This window comes from Thamnophis elegans, chromosome 13 (genome assembly GCF_009769535.1).
Source record: "Thamnophis elegans isolate rThaEle1 chromosome 13, rThaEle1.pri, whole genome shotgun sequence".
NCBI classification, from domain to species: Eukaryota; Metazoa; Chordata; class Lepidosauria; order Squamata; family Colubridae; genus Thamnophis; species Thamnophis elegans.
The window spans coordinates 17,173,868-17,190,140 of NC_045553.1; the positions used below are offsets into that span (position 1 = coordinate 17,173,868).

General features: G+C 43.2%; 1 protein-coding gene across 1 annotated transcript in view; it reads right to left on the minus strand.

Annotated features, from left to right (window-relative positions):
* The window catches only part of PISD (phosphatidylserine decarboxylase), a 68,227-nt gene that overhangs the window by 44,200 nt on the left and 7,754 nt on the right, over window positions 1-16,273 (minus strand). The gene's annotated exons all lie outside the window — the stretch shown is intronic.

Consider the following 16,273-nt stretch of genomic DNA (forward strand, 5'->3'; position numbering starts at 1 on the left):
CTCCGACACTGTAATTGTATGGGCTGTGCACGCGGGCTTATGTTTTTCATGGCGTGCAGCAGCAGCGAGGCTGTGTGGCCGGCGATGACTCTGGAGGCCATCTGGGAAGACGAGAAACGTGAGGGGGACCCCGCCCCCCGCGAATGGCCTCTGGAATCATCGCTGGCCACGCAGAGCCTTGCTGCTGCTCCACGCCGTGGAAAACATAAGCGCGCACGTGCAGCTTGTTCTCACTTGCCCGGGATTCTGCAGAAGCTTCCCTCCGAAGACCTCCAAGGGAGGAAGGGCCAGTTGAGAGAGGGGCTTTGGTCCTGCTCCGGGCTGTAATTGCGCGGGGCGTGCACGCACCTATGTTTTCCGCAGAGTGGGGCCATGGCTAGAAGATAAGGAACTTGAGGTAACGCAGCGGTGGTGTCAGCTTCTGCTTTGCTGTTGCTTCAGCTGCCATGAAACGGGGAGGGAGGGCACGGTAGTTTGGGTGGGGTTACTCATTGTGCTGGAGGAATGTTCTGGAGTTCTCTGGATGGACAGACTACGCATGCGTGGGGGTTTTCCCGCTTAGACTAACGGCACCGACATTCCATCTTCATGATGCCTTTTGAAGTTATCTCACACCTGACACTTGAAGGACTTATGATTGGACTGGGCCTATGATGCCAGGGGGTGTGGAAAGGGCTATTCTATATATCTACTGCTTTCACGCCTAATTAACCAGACTTTGCTATGCAACCGCTCTCTAGCCATATGTAATTAGTAAAAGTACTTTTGATTTCCTACACATGGAATCTTTGGGTCTTTCTTTCCTAATTATATTATGGAGGGATGCTGACAGGTGGTGGAAGAGCCACACTCAAGGGGCCAAAGAGCCGCATGTGGTTCATGAGCCGCGGTTTGCCAACCACTGGTCTAGGCTGAGGATGATGATGATTTGGGAGGGGGGGAGTTTTTGAAGTCCTTATGGAACTGGATTATTAGTACAGATGATGAAAATGTTATCAATTAATCAAGTAAAAGTGTAGCTTCAATGTGAACAGCATCTCACCTATGCATGCCACAGAACCACCAATACTAGAATTGAATAGATCCAAGATAACATCATGGAAAATGCTGGAAAGTACGTCCATGCCAGAAACCAAAGAGAACAAACAAGTGGGAGAAATGGTGATAGACAGGCAGGAATTTTATCACCATTTTTGTTCAATCTGTATGCTGAAGTAATCATAGGTAAATTAGATCAGGAACTGCCTATTGTTGAAGTAAAGATTGGGGGAAGAACCATAAATAATGTGACGTATGCAGATAATACAACACTATTGCCTGAAAATAAGGAAGACCTGGGAAAAAAATGATCTATAAACTCAAGGATGAAAGTTAAAAAGTAGAATTAATTCTCAACTTCAGGAAAATAAAGATGACAGCAGCTGCAGATAGACATGCAATGTTTAAAATCAACAAGGAGGAGATGGAATTAATTCAAGAATTTATCTTCCTTGGATCAAGAAATGTTCACGATGGCAGTTCTACATCTGAAAGGAAACACAGGATAACCTTAGGCTGCACTGCAATAGTTAACACAAATAAGATCTGGAAAAGCAGAGATATTGATAGAGATACCAAAAACAGGCTGCTTAAAACAATAGTCTTCCCTATAATGATGTGCAGGTGTGAGAGTTGGACACGAAGAACAGATGATCAAAGAAGAATTGAGGCCTTTGAACTGTGGTCCTGGTATAAATTATTGGACAGCCAGAACTACCCACAGAGAGGTGCTGAATCCTATAAAACATTACCAGAAGCCAAAGCCACAAGACTGTGTCTGATTTACTTTGGCCATGTCAAGGAACAAATTCATGGGAAAAGTCAACAATGCTGGGATTGGTTAGTGGATCAAGGAGAAGCGCCAAGCAAAGAGCTCGCTGGCCTGATGCCATCAAAGCTGATACGGAGATGAACATCCAACAGCTGTGCTTGGCAAGGTAGCATGGGGAGCACTTTCCTGTAAAGTCACAAAGAGTCGGACACAACTGAATGGTTAAAACTACTACTAAAGGAGGAGCTTCAGAGGGGGAAAACCATTCTAAATCAGCCACAAATCTGTTGCCATACAGGTAATCCTCAGATTACAGCCATAATTGAGCCTGGAATTATGGTCGTAAATTCTGGCAGTCATTAGGAGGGTCCACACATTGCCATGCACGATTTTATGACTGTTTTTGTATTGATTATTAAGTGATCAACGTGATCATTAAGCAAACCAGTTTTCTTCAATAGAGATCTTTTGATGGACACCAGAAGTAAATGCCAGAAACTGACATGAAATGGCAAAAATTGCAGTTCCATGGATGCAGGATGTTGCAAATGGCAGTAAATAAAAGCTAGTTGCCAAACACATGACTGGAGGGAAAGAAATGTGGCCATCCAACTGCAGAACCAGCTCTGGAAAGCCTGTCATAATTTTTGCCCATGTCTTTGCCACATATTTGTGGGTACATGTAAATGCCAAAGATGAAATAATATGGGTAAATTATAACTTCTGGTGGTAAGAAGTGCTGTTTTGGCACCAGTTATTATGCTTTTTTCTTTTCTTTAAATTTATTGGCCAATCACCTCCAGTGGATGATGCCTTGAGGTCCATGTTTGCTTCATTTATATAGTGCCTCAAAATCCATGGTGACCAAAATGGTAAAATTAGGAATTTCTTAGGATGTCTTCTTTAGCTGGTAATATGAAGTCCATGAAATTTGATTCTGCAGTTGTGATAGTGCTAATGCTTGGAAACAGTGAGACAGCTCGATTCTATATTGTCTGATAGAAGCCCCTAAGCAGTGTTTGAGGGGTGGCCACAGAGAGGAGGGGGTCAGGCTATTTTCCAAACCCACAAAGGCCAGACAAGAAATAATGGATGCAAACTGATCAAGGAGAGATTCAACCTGTGAGAACAATCAATCAATGGAACACAAGCCTTCAGAGGTTGTGGAGCTTCATCACTGGAAGCTTTCAAGAAGAGACTGGACTGCCATCAGTCAGAAAAAGGGGAAGGGTCTCCTGCTTGAGCAGGGGGTTGGACTAGATGACCTACAAGGTCCCTTCCAACTGTTAATCTGTTAATCTGATTGAGTCCCCTGGGATATTTCCATATATATATGGTCTTGTACAAGTAATCCTAGTTTAGCAACTACTATTGGGATTGGCAATTTAGCCACTAAGTGATGCCGTTACTAAGTGAGAGTGACTATGCTTCCCTTTTCCATCACCTTTTGGAATGTTCACCTGGTGGTAGAATAATTAGCAAGGGAACACTGTTTGTATTTACATCCAGTGGAGAGGAGGAGAAGAAATTAGAAAAGGAGGAGGAGGACCCCTATGTTTTGTAATCCCTTTCTCTCCAATCTCTCCCTGGGGGTGGAGGTGATAAGAGAGCATAAAGGGAAGGGAGTAAAGAGTCAGTCAGGAAGAGAGATTGTCTAAAGGGATTGCTTGCTTAAGAAATCTCTCCACAATGAGGGTAGGGGTGGGGGAGAGAAAACAGGATCAGGGAGAGAATAACTAACATGTACTGACTCTAATGCAATGGTCCCAAACCTTTCTGGCTTTATGAACCAGCCCAGGGGGGGGGGGGGTCCGCACAAATGGAGCTTTGTGTATGCACTCTCTCGCTGTTCACACACATGGAGATGGGTGCGCTCACCAGCCATGTCCTCAGCCCAATTCTGAATGGGTTATAGCCCTGTACTAGGCCACAGCCTAGGAGTTGGGGACCCCGTTCTAATGGCAATCCCATAACTACTGAAAGAAACTGTAAAGTTTGTAAATGTGTATCTTTGTTGCAAAGCTCTTTTTTTCAGCCCGTTGTAACTTTGAACAGTTGCTGCTCCAGGCACTCGATAAGCGAGGTCTACCTATATGCTTTCAGGAAATTCTTTTGTCGGATTGTGTACTTATATGTTGTTGTGAGGGAAAGATGGAAGATAAGTTTGGTCAGATTGTGTAAATGACAAAATCCACCTATTTGAAGATGACAACTGTTCCTCCTTTATCAGATTGTTTGGTTATGATATCACAATAGTCTGAAATGGGAGAATGACCATTGGCTTACCTGAAGGGTCCTTTTCTGTACGCTGCGAGGAGAGTCCAAGCATGGGTTAAATTCTGTCTGACTGCCCTGGACTGAATTGAAAGATCTTTAGCCACGTCTCCTCTTCCGGCTCCTCAGATTTTTCAATGAAGGCATGGACCTGTAACACTGTTCAAATGTGGTTCGATTGAGTCTGATCTTAGTTCAAGTCAAGATAGATTGTATAAGAGAGGAGGAGCCAACGTCGCAACATTACATCATGCGGACTCGACAGTCTGAGTCCGCAGATGACACTTTTGCCCCTGGACGGTCCGGCAGGACGTAAACCGTCCCGAAGAGACAGTGACTGGGAAGACAAGACCTTGCTGGTCGCAGGGACACCGCAAAGTCCCTGATCGACCCAAGGGAAGAGCTTCTAACCGGCGGCAAACAGGCAGCTCCCAGGCTGACATAGTCGGAGACGGCTCTGGAAAGAAAGAAGAAGTGAAAGTGTTCCATCTGGTGAGGTTCTTTTTTTTTTCTTTACTTTTAGAAGTTTGCCCTAAGAAACTTTTTTTAAAAGTCAAATTAGTCCTTTAAGTAAAAACAAAGCGGCGAATTTAATCCCTATTGGACTGCCTTAGAAAATTTTTTGCTCTTGCTTGTAACGATGTTTTGTGGATTGAAGTGACTGCAACGTTTCCTGTTTCTCTGCTTGAGGTGAATGGACTGATCTTTTTTCCTCTATTTCTTTTTAGTACTTTAATTTTTTTGGCTTAAACTAAAACTTTTTTTTTATTCTAATAAACTTCTCCTTCTACTTGTTACAAAATTACATTAAAGATATTTAAGGAAAAAGTAATAAAAATAGTTGAATCTGCCACTTGGAAGCCTAAGGCTGAAGTTTCCTTTTTTGTTGAAACAATATATCCTTTGTTCATTCCTATTTGACTACACTGACTTTGCAGCAGAAGGGTTTGGAACTTGTTTTTAAAACCTGATAAAGACTCAAGGTCACGATCAGTGTACTGCTGGTGCTTGTGAAAATATTTTGGCAAGATTAGGAAAAGGAAAGAAAAAGATAAAAACCCTTCTACTTTGAAAACCATAAAAGAACTTGTGTTTAAGATTTAAAATAAAATAAATATATAGATATATTCTTCAAAATTTTTTGACAAGCTAGGGTGGCAGTAACTATCAAATTCCTCCTTTTCTTTTTCTTTATATCTCCTTTTTACTCTGAAAAATGGATCAATACTCAGATGAAGAAAACATGATAATCCAAAATATTTTGGCTGGACTTCAAAACATCTCAGAAGGACTTGAGAGATTTGATAAGAAAATGAACAGACTGTGGGGTATCACAGAAAAAGATGATGGGGTTGGAGCCCCAGAAATTAAAAAAGCGAATGAAAATACAGAAAACCAAGATAAGACGTTAGATGAACTTATTAATGGAGTAAATGTGAGTGAAGGTGGAAAGAAGGGAAGCTGGAAAAGTGACTTTGATAATTTGGTGCTTCATTCCAAATTCCAAGATGCAGGAGAAAGAGCGAAAAAGATGGAGTTAATAAGACAAATCTATCTAGAAATAAGTCTGACAACCAAAGTTAAGCTTACATCAATAACAATTCAAGGGCAACGAATCTACATGAGAGATCTTTCAAGCTACAAAGTGCGGAGAGAAGCCTTAAAACCTGGAAAGGTCCTGAAAAGATAATTGACACAACAGCTGATGAGAGAGAAAAGACCATTTTGTTACTGGAAAGACACTGGTTAATAATGCTAGTTGATGAAAAAAAAAGCTAGCTAATTATTGATGATTAACAAGTAGAGATCTTAGTACTTTGTATACTTTTCTAGATTATCATTGAATATTTATTCGTTAACATATAATTTACTATGATACTAATAGTGAAATGATAACCTTAATTAGGATAAATAACCAGGACATAAATTGTAATTTGGGATCTGGCGAAAAAATGTACAAATCTTACAAATTCTTGTTTAGATCTTGTTATGAAGATATAAATAATTTGAGTCAGAAGAGAGGAGATGTGATATAAATAAGGAAATGCTAGTGTATACTCTGGTGATTATTAAGTAGAAATGTTAACATCTCTTAGATTGTCTTTGATTTTTAATGTCTATCTTGTTAACACGTAACTAACCAATTTGGTACTGAGGAAAAAGACCTATAAATCTTATTAATAAATTTTTGTTTAAAGATGGTTATAAAGGTATAATCTCGTGTGGGCCTATGGAGACGAGAGGGGTGATAAACAGTCAACTACAATAACAAAGAAATGTTGATGGATAATATTTAATGATACATACAGCTGTGTTATGGGGGGGGGGTAATGCTTAGATATCTTACTTAATTGAATTTGTTTCAGAATATGTCATAAAGATGTAATGTTATTGGAGGTTTATTGAAACTGCAAATGAATGCCAGTGGTGGTTGTGTCTTTAAATACAAATGATTCTAGATAAAAACATGTTTAAATAACTAATTAAATGAGAATTGTGGTACAGGGACAGTAAAATACATAAATTTTCTTTTTTGATTTAAAATGTACAATTCAATTTGAATGAAGTATATGTAAGGATTGTGGAAGAAACGCACGGAATGTATTTGTAACCAATCGATACACTTTCTACAAGATGTAACAAAGGATGATTTTTTGTGTGTGTCCAAACTTGTCCAATTTGTAAGCCTGGGATGATGAAGCCCACATAGTCGCTCTGCAGATATCTTCTATGGGCTCTTGTATCGCCCAGGCTGCTGTGGACGCGGCGCTCCTTGTAGAGTGGGCCGTGATACGTCGTGGTACCTGTTTAGACTGGAGCTGATAGGCAAGGGCGATGCAAGCATGCAACCATTGGCTGATCGTGGCGGAGATGACTTTGCGCCCCATGGTAGCAGGTTGAAAGGAAATGAAAAGCGATTCCGATTGCCTGAACGCTGCAGTGCGCTTGATGTATTTGCAAATGGTTCGAATCTGCGTTCTGTAGGATGTCTTGGGTGAGGACAAAAGTCTGGAAGGATGACTTCCTGGCCCTGATGAAACCAAGAGTTGACCTTTGGAAGAAAGGAAAGATCCAAGCGGAGAACGACCCTGTCTGGATGTATGACGCACAAGTCCTCCCTCACTGACAAGGCCGCCATCTCCAAAATCCTATGTGCAGAGGTGATCCCAGTCAGGAATACTGTTTTGAAGGTTAGGTGCTTCAGATCACAGGTATGAATCGGCTCAAAGGGAGCCTTGACTACAGCTCGCACAACATTCAACTCCCAGGTCGGGTATCGATGAATAACCGGGGGCAGCAAGTTGGAAGCTCCCTTCAGGAAGCTGCAGACCTTGGATGTTTCTCGATGCGCAGAAGGCTTTTGACAATGTGAATTGGCAATTTATGTTTTTACAACTGGAGCAGATGAATTTTGGCAAGAAATTTACCCAAACTATACAAATGATATATCAGAAACAAGCAGCAAAGATAATGGTAAATGGAGAATTAAGAGATCCTATTGAAATAAAGAGAGGTACGAGACAAGGTTGCCCATTATCACCACTACTCTTTGTCTTAACATTAGAGGTCCTAAACAGAAAGATCAGAGAAGAAGAAGAAATAAGAGGAATGAAAATTAAGAAAGAAGAGTATAAGCTACAAGCGTTTGCAGATGGCCTAGTTTTTATCCTTGAAGATCCACTAGAAACAGCACCCAAACTGCTAGAAAGAATAGAGGAATATGGAAAAGTAGCAGGCTTGAAAATAAACAAAGATAAAACAAAGATTATGACAAAGAATATCCCAGCAACACAAAAGGGAGCGCTGTCAGAAACTTTGCAGATTCAAACTACAAGTAAGGTTAAATATTTGGGGATATACTTATCACCTAGATGTAGCACTCTTAAGGAGGACAACTATACCAGACTAAAACAACAAATAGCGATTGATTTGAAGAAATGGGAAAATCTGCACTTATCAATGATGGGAAGAATTTCTACAATTAAAATGAACATTTTACCTAGAATTCTATACCTGTTTCAGACAGTCCCAATCAGATTGGGTAAGGATTTTTTTCAAGATTTAAATAAAATAGTTCTGAAATTTATTTGGCAAGGGAAAAAAGCTAGAATAAAACTTAAATTGCTACAAGATGCTAGATCTAGAGGAGGATTTGGCCTACCTGATTGGGAGCTATACTATCAAGCAACAAACTTGATGTGGATTAAGGAGTGGATATCATTAAACTCTAGATTATTGAATGTAGAAGGTCATGATTTATTGTTGGGATGGCATGCTTTCTTATGGTATAAGGGAACTAAAGCACATGGTTATTTTAGAAGACATTATATAAGGGAGGCATTGCTATTAAACTGGGAAAAGGTAAAAAGATTACACTACTTAAAAATTCCAGTCTGGATATCAACAATTGAAGCATTTTCATATCCAATAATATATAAAAAGGAACAAACAGTTAGATATATTGAATTATTGAATGCAGAGGGTGAACTCAAATCTATTCAAGAGTTGAAACAAGAAGGGATAGAAATGAACTGGTATTCATATGTACAGATACAATCTAGATATAACGAAGATAGAAAAACCAAAGGTTTCTACAATAAAATGACTGAGTTAGACAAAATTATGACAGGTACTGATGAAAAAGTAATTAAAAACCTATATTTAGGTTTTTAACCTAATTTAACCTTATTGGAGGTTAAATTGCAAGAAGAACAAGTTAAAGAAACTATGATAGCTTGGGGAAAATTTTTTTAGGTATGGGTTTGACTTAGAGAATTGGCAGAAATTATGGTCTCAAAATTATAAAATGGCAATGTCTACTGCATATAGAGAAAACTTGTATAAGATGTTTTACAGGTGGCATCTACCCCCAACTAGAATTGCAAGAATGTTCAAGAATAAATCAGAAAAGTGTTGGAAATGTCATCAGATACCAGGTTCATACTACCACATGTGGTGGACTTGCACTGAAGCTAAAAGATACTGGACTAAAATCCACATGTGGTTGGAGAAAATGACACACAAACAAATAGACTTTAAACCAGAGGTCTTTTTATTGGGGATCATACCAGAAATCTACAACAAAGACTTAAAATATTTGATTGTAAATGTGTTAACAGCAGCCAGAATTGTATTTGCAAAAAACTGGAAAAATGAAACAATACCAAAACAGGAAGAAGTTATCCAAAAAATAATGGACTGTGCTGAAATGAGTAAATTGACACTTGAAATTAGAGAACAAGAGGATGAGCAATTTTATAAGATATGGGATTTGTTTTATCGATGGCTAGGGGGAAAAAAAACTTGGAAATGAAAAATGATATACTTATGCTTTAATTGAAGAAGTTAAATGATGATACAACTATGCTGTAAATAAACTAATAATGATACAATGAAAATTTAATATATCAATGAATTGAATATTTTAGAATTTTTTGCTTTAAAAAGGATAAGGATAATAATGATTTTATGTATATTCGATAGAGGTCTGGTGATATAATGTATAACGTTAAGAACGTAGTATAATGATATTCTGTTGTTGATAAATAATTTTAATAATTGAAAACTGGTATATATATATGTAGTGACGTTTTGTTGAAAAATGAAGGAATAAGATCTCTGTTTGAAAGTATGAAGTACAAGGATAATAATGAACATAAGTATATTTTCTGGGGAAAAACAATACTAATGGTAACTGAATATATATTGTAGAACGAAAGTGAGGTATTTAGTTATACTAGATGAAAAGTCTGATATGGTAAATATTATTTGAAGATGTGGATGTTAAAACACCTGTAACCAAACGACATGCTATATGTAATGATGTTTTTTTTTCCTTTTTGTGTTTTCTTTTCTTTTTTGTCTGTGTGTGTGTGGTTTTTTTTTATTGTTGTGTGTATTAAATATATAACAGAGAGATATGGGGTGTGTGTGGGGGGGGGGAAATGTAGTTGGGATGGATTGCCACAGGTAGGGGAATAAGAAATGATACTAAATTATAACTTATTAAATGAAATAATAAATGTATAAGAATGATAAATGTTAAAACACCTGTAACCAAACGACATGCTGTATGTGATGTTGGTTTTTTTTTTTTTTTTCGTTTTTTTTCCTCTTTCTTTTTTGTTTTTGTTTCTCCATTGTTGTGTGTATATGTTGTCTATGTAACAAAAATAAAATAAAAATTATAAAAAAAAAGGAATAACGTGCTAGGGATAGGTGGTCACTGGGAGTGAGGACGGTGGACAGTGCCGCAACTTGGCGATGTAACGTGTTGGCCACCAATCCCTAGTCCAATCCTTCTTGCAAAAAGTCCAAAACTTGTGGAATAGAGGCTGAAGCAGGGTTTATCTGCTTAGGTACGTACCATTTTGCGAAGGGCTGACCAGGTGGCCTCGTAAATTCTGGTAGTAGATGGTCGACGCGCTGCCTGGATGGTTTAGATGACCTTTGAGGAGAGCCTATCCCTCTCTAGGAGGTCTCTCTCAAGTGCCAAATGGCCAATTGCAGCCATTGGGGCTCTGGATGTGATAGGGCCCGCTGGCTGAGAAAGTCCTCCTCTGAAGGAATCCTCCATGGCTTGGTGATGGAGAGGCTCATGAGGTTGGCAAATCAGGCCCGTCTGGGCCAAAATGGTGCTACGAGAAGAACTCCCACCTGTTCTGTGAGGATCTTTCGGATGACACTTGGAAGGAGAGGCAGTGGTGGGAAGGCGTAGAGGAGGCCTGGTGGCCAGTGGCAAAGCAGAGCGTTGACCCCCTCTGCCCTCGGGGACTTGTACCTGGAGAAGAAGCGAGGGAGGTGAGTATTCTCTGGAGTGGCAAACAGATCGACAGAGGGAAGGCCCAACCTCGGTGTGATCTTGAGGAAGAGGTCCGGGTGCAGGCGCCACTCCAAATGATCGATCATGGCCCTGCTCAACCAATTTGCCTGGATATTGCTCACCCTGGAAATATGCTCCGCTCGAAGGGACACCAGATGTTTCTCTGCCCACTTCCCCAGGTGTTCCGCCTCCGCCATCAGGGACTTGGAGTGCCCCCCGGCGGTTGATATGTGCCTTGGTTCCACATTGTTCATCAACAGCATCACGTGTTGGCCCTGGATGGTCAGTTGAAAGTGAAGGAGAGCTATGCTCGCTAGCTTTTAATTCTAGCCAATTTATGCTGTGTTTGATATTGCCTTCGGACCACCTGCCCTGGGCGACCTGAGTGTCCAGATGTGCCCCTATCCGAATAGGCTGGCATCCGTAGTGATGGTTAGGCAATGTAGCTCGCAGGAGAGGCTGCCCTTGGCCAGCACAGGTGAATCCCACCACCGCAGGGACTGTTGGACCTTGAAGGGAATTGGGATCAGAGATGGGGAGTTGCTCTTCTTGGCCTTTGGTGGAGTAGAAGGCACCATTGCAACTGTCGTGAGGGCAATATCGCCCACGGTACTATCAGAGGCAAGAGATCATCTTGCTTAGGAACTTCGACAGCAGGATTATGGCCGCGGTCCATGAGGCTCTCATCTGAAGAATCAGTTGTCTGAGGCTGGAGATTCACTCCTGCAACAGAAAGACTTGGCAACTTACAGTGTCTATGATAGCAGCGAGATGCAGCAACCTGGTGGTGGGGGTGAGATGGCTTTTGTCCATGTTGACTGAGAACCCGTGGACTTGAAGGGCTCTCATGGTTATCTGGAGGTCTCTGACTGCTTGCTGGCGGGACGGTGATTGTATGATGATGTCGTCAAGGTATGCTTGAAGTCTCATGGGACGCGACATCAGGGACACTACCACACCTGCCAGGATCTTTGTAAATGTTCTGGGGGCTGATGACAGGCCAAACGGCAGGGCCCTGTATTGATAGTGCGTTCCTGCATAGTAGCATCTCAGGAACCTGCGATGGGCCTTGCAGACAGGGATGTGAAGATACCCTTCTCTGAGATCTATTGATGTTAGTAGATCCCCTGGCCTGATGCAGTTCAAGATTGATTGGAGAGACTGCATTTTGAAGCGTTTGTATGCTAGGTGGTAATTCAATCTCTTAGATCTAATATCCCCCTCCACCCTCCTGAGTTCTTTGGGACTAGAAACAGGATTGAGTAAAAACCTGACCCTTCTTGACCTGCTGGTACTGGTTCTATTGCCCTTATCTCCCGAAGGTGCTGGGTCTCTTGCTCCATTAGGGATCTCTTGGCTGGGGAAGAGGGAATGGGGCAGCAGATGAAGTGGCAGGAGGGGAGGGGAAATGAAGTCTAGGGTCAGACCCAGACGGATTGTCTGAAGAACCCATTGGTCTGATGTTGTTTGCTCCCATCGAGCCTGAAATAGTTGCCGGTGCCCTCCGATGGGAGCCATCAGCTGGCTGTCACTTATAGCGACGGAAAGGCTTAGAGCCTGATCTGCCACGAAAGGGCTGCTTGGAGAAGGGTTGTTGTTTGTCCCTGTCCCGAAAGGGCTGATGGTCCTGTGACCGGTCCTGTCCCTGATTGTACGGATGGTGGTACTGACCAGTGCAAGTGGACGGTTCTGTGGAATGAAAGGATTGCTTTCTGAAATAACCAAAATCTTTGCGCTTTGTCTTCTTAGTGACAGATGGCATAACTTTGTTTTTGTCTTTGTTGTTGACTAGGACAGGTTTTAGGGCTTCCCCGAAAACTTTCCCTCCCTTAAAGAGGGCAGAGGCCAACTTTCACTTGGACCTCATGTCTGCGTTCCAGTAACAAAGCCACAAGAGCCGCCTGGTGGTGACATTAGAAGCCAGAGCCGTGGAAGCGAACTTGGCGGAGTTGAGGGTGGCATCCACAGTGTATTCTGCTGCCGCTAAAACCTTATTAAACTCCTGCCTCAATTTGGTGCCCTGCCGAAAGCTTAGCAGAAATCTGTCTGACCCAGAGGAGAGAGGCCCTGGACATAAAGGACGCTGAAGTAGCTGTCTTGATGGCCCAGGCAGCTGCCTGATGGGTCTTGTGACAAGCCCTTTCAGATCTCTTATCCTCCGCTTTCAAGCCCTCTAATAGGTCAGGAGGTAAGACTGAGGAGGATGTAAGGGCTTGTACCGGAGGATTCACCTGAGGCAATTTTAATAAATCCTCCAGGGAAGCATCCACCGTATAGAGCTTTTTATCATTGCTACCAGGCGTGGCTAGAGTGCCTGGTTGAACCTACTGGTGCTGCACGACGTTCAAAAATAATTTAGGAACTGGCACAATCTCCTGGGGAACTACCGGTTCCACAAAGAATCCTTCGCTAGGGTCTCCTGTCGGCTGATCGGTGGCAGTTACTCCCATACGGGTGGCTGTTTTGGCCTTATTCAAGATTGTCTTGAATGAAACATGTTTAAACAAACCAGTGGTTTATCTGTGACCACTTCCTCGTCCCCTGAGAACTCCTGCTCTGGAAGGATTTCCTCATCTACAGCTGAATCTCGCTGTCCAGCAAGGAATGGAGAGAGGCGGATCCCTGGGGAGCCTCTGAAGGAACAGCCTTAGAGGAAGAAGACCTGGCCCTGCAACGTCGCTTGGCACATTGCTTGAGACCCTCTGCAATACTCTGGGATATGGCCTTGGTGATAACCTCCTGCATTTCCGAGAGGGCTGGCCCTTGGTCTTCTGCAGGCCGCCTACGCGCAGTGGCCCGGTGGGGCAGAGGATGTTGTGGAGCCAGTGATAGAACTGGAGGAGAATCCTCTGCTTCCAAGGAGCACTGAAACAAATCAGCATTCTCGCCCATGGATGGTCCAGGGGAGTTGGCTGACTCAGAGTAATCACCTGATGAAAATTCCTGGCCCTCATCCTCACTATCCGACCGTGGTGGGTCCTGACTAGTAGGAGCTGGGGCCTCTGGTAATTCCACTGCAGGAAGCCAGCGGTTGTTGCTTGGCTTTTTCAGGGTGTTTCTCTGGTGCTCTTTGGCTCCGTGGGGGCAACTGGATCTTGGGACTTTGATCTTCTCTCCACTGCCCCGCCTGGCTCTGTCTGCTGAGGGCCTCTGAGGCTGCTTTGCTAGCCTGCCTGGTAAGGCTCCTGCTGCTAGAGGGCCCTGGCTGCATTGCCTCCTGATGGGGGTTGTCTGCCATTGTGTTGTGAGCAGGTGTATTCTGGGCACCACTCACCAGATGGAACACAGTTGGAGTAGCTGCAGCTGCTGGATCAGACGTAGAGAGGCCGCTGGCTGAGATGAGTCTTAAGGGCACCTCCACGAGGAAATCTCTGGCACAAGATCCGATCCTCCCAGTGCCTGCAAATTGGACAGCTGGAGGGAGGCCTAAGGCAAGGACCAACACCTCGCTGTTGTTTAGCAATTGCCATTTAGTGGGGGGACTGGGAGGTGACTGGCTGCTGGATTGCGGGACAGAGAGGTCACGCTGCCACCACTCTCCAAGGCTCGCTCCAAAGTGCAGGGAAAAACGCGGCAAAATTGCAAACAAAATGGCCGCTGGAAGTTTTCCCTCACTCAAAATGGCCACCGTGATGACTACTGCTGGAAAAAAAAGCACACAATTCAAAACTGTAAAAGCAATGGCGCGAACAGTTGGGTTCTCGCACCACTGGCCATCGGGCCAAACGCTTCATTTAGTAAAGGCAATGGCACAACAGCTGGGTCCTCACACCACTGACCAGCGCGCCAAAACACTGAAACGAGCGCGAGCAGCTGGGCCCCCTCGCCGCTGACCACTGCGCCAATATGAAAGGTGAACGCGGCGGTTCCCAAGCCAGCTCGTGTCTCCCAGTGAGTCGGAGAAGCCGCGCACGCCCGGAGAAGCCCGGAACAAGCACCGGCAACAAGCAGAAGCCAGGGAATCAAAAGCAACTTTAAACAGACCTTATTTTCTTGCTAGGATGGAAAAATTCTCTGGTTGGAAATTCCAAGTTAAGGTTAAATTTCTGTTAATATGCTGGAACCACTGAAAACGTGTCCATTGGGCTAGAACTGAATTGAAAAATCTGAGGAGCTGGAAGAGGAGGTGTGGCTAAAGATCTTTCAATTCAGTCCAGAGCAGTCAGACAGAATTTAACCCATGCTTGGACTCTCCAAGCAACGTACAGGAAAACCAGGCCTTCCTTCACCTCCCATGCCTTTTCACGAGACTGAGCCAGGTAGATGGCTGTATGAGAATTGGAGGTCTGAGCCATGGCAGCTGGGATGGAGGCCTGGGTGGGGAATATAAACTCCTGGCTGACTTGTCCTGCTGGTTCTCTCCACTGCGTTCAACACTGTTGATGGTGCATCTTGCTGGACCACTTGGGAGGGTTGGGAGTCAAGAGACACCGCTCTGTCATCCCTCATTTGAATTACTGTAATTCATCACATGTGGTAATTGTAATTGTGGTGTGGCAGAAGACCCTGGAGAGTCCCTGGACTAATTTCTAAAGGAAATCAGCCCTGACTGTCCTGAAGCTGAAGCTTAAATACTTGGCCACCAAATGAGAAGAGAGGACTCCCTGGAAAAGACCCAAATGTTGGGGGCAATGGAGGGCAAAAGGAGAAGGGGACAGCAGAGGATGAGATGATAAGATAATGTCATCAACACTGTGAACTTTTGTTCATTGGGAGATGGTGGAGAATGGGGGGGGGATGGGAGGGGATGGCATGCTATAGAGTCGGACACAACTTAGCGACTGAACAACAGCGAAACAACTTGATATGAAAGCAGCACTTAGATACTAGAGGGAATTTTTTAGCTGCTGCAAAATGTACTGCCATACCTATTTCGGGGGCTGCACTAGCTGCTGTGTGTTTTTGGCTGCACAATCGAATGCCACTGAACCTGGGAGTCAGTGGAGCACCTGTTTCCTTCACTGCTGGCTCCCAGTTCCAGGGCACTGGCTCTTTACCCACAGACACATGTCGGTCTTCTTTCTAGACTGCTCGGTCTTGGGAAACAGGTCCTGTATTCCTGCTGAAAATCAAAACAGGAACCTGCTTTCTTGCCCAAGATCAAATATCATGAACCTGATGTTTTAAGCAAGGGTGGGGAATTATTGATTGATGAACTAAGTCTGGCCATGACACATTCTCACATCGCCTGTGGCATCTTCTCTTCAGAACAATTCAAAATAAGTATATGAAAGAAGGACGGTTTGTTTTCAGACACACTGGAGAAAGGTTGAAAATGTATCCATGGTTTAAATATCTAATACAAAAGAAGTCTGATACAACTAATAATAAAAGCAAGAAGTGTGGAAAGGCGTTAATTTAAACAT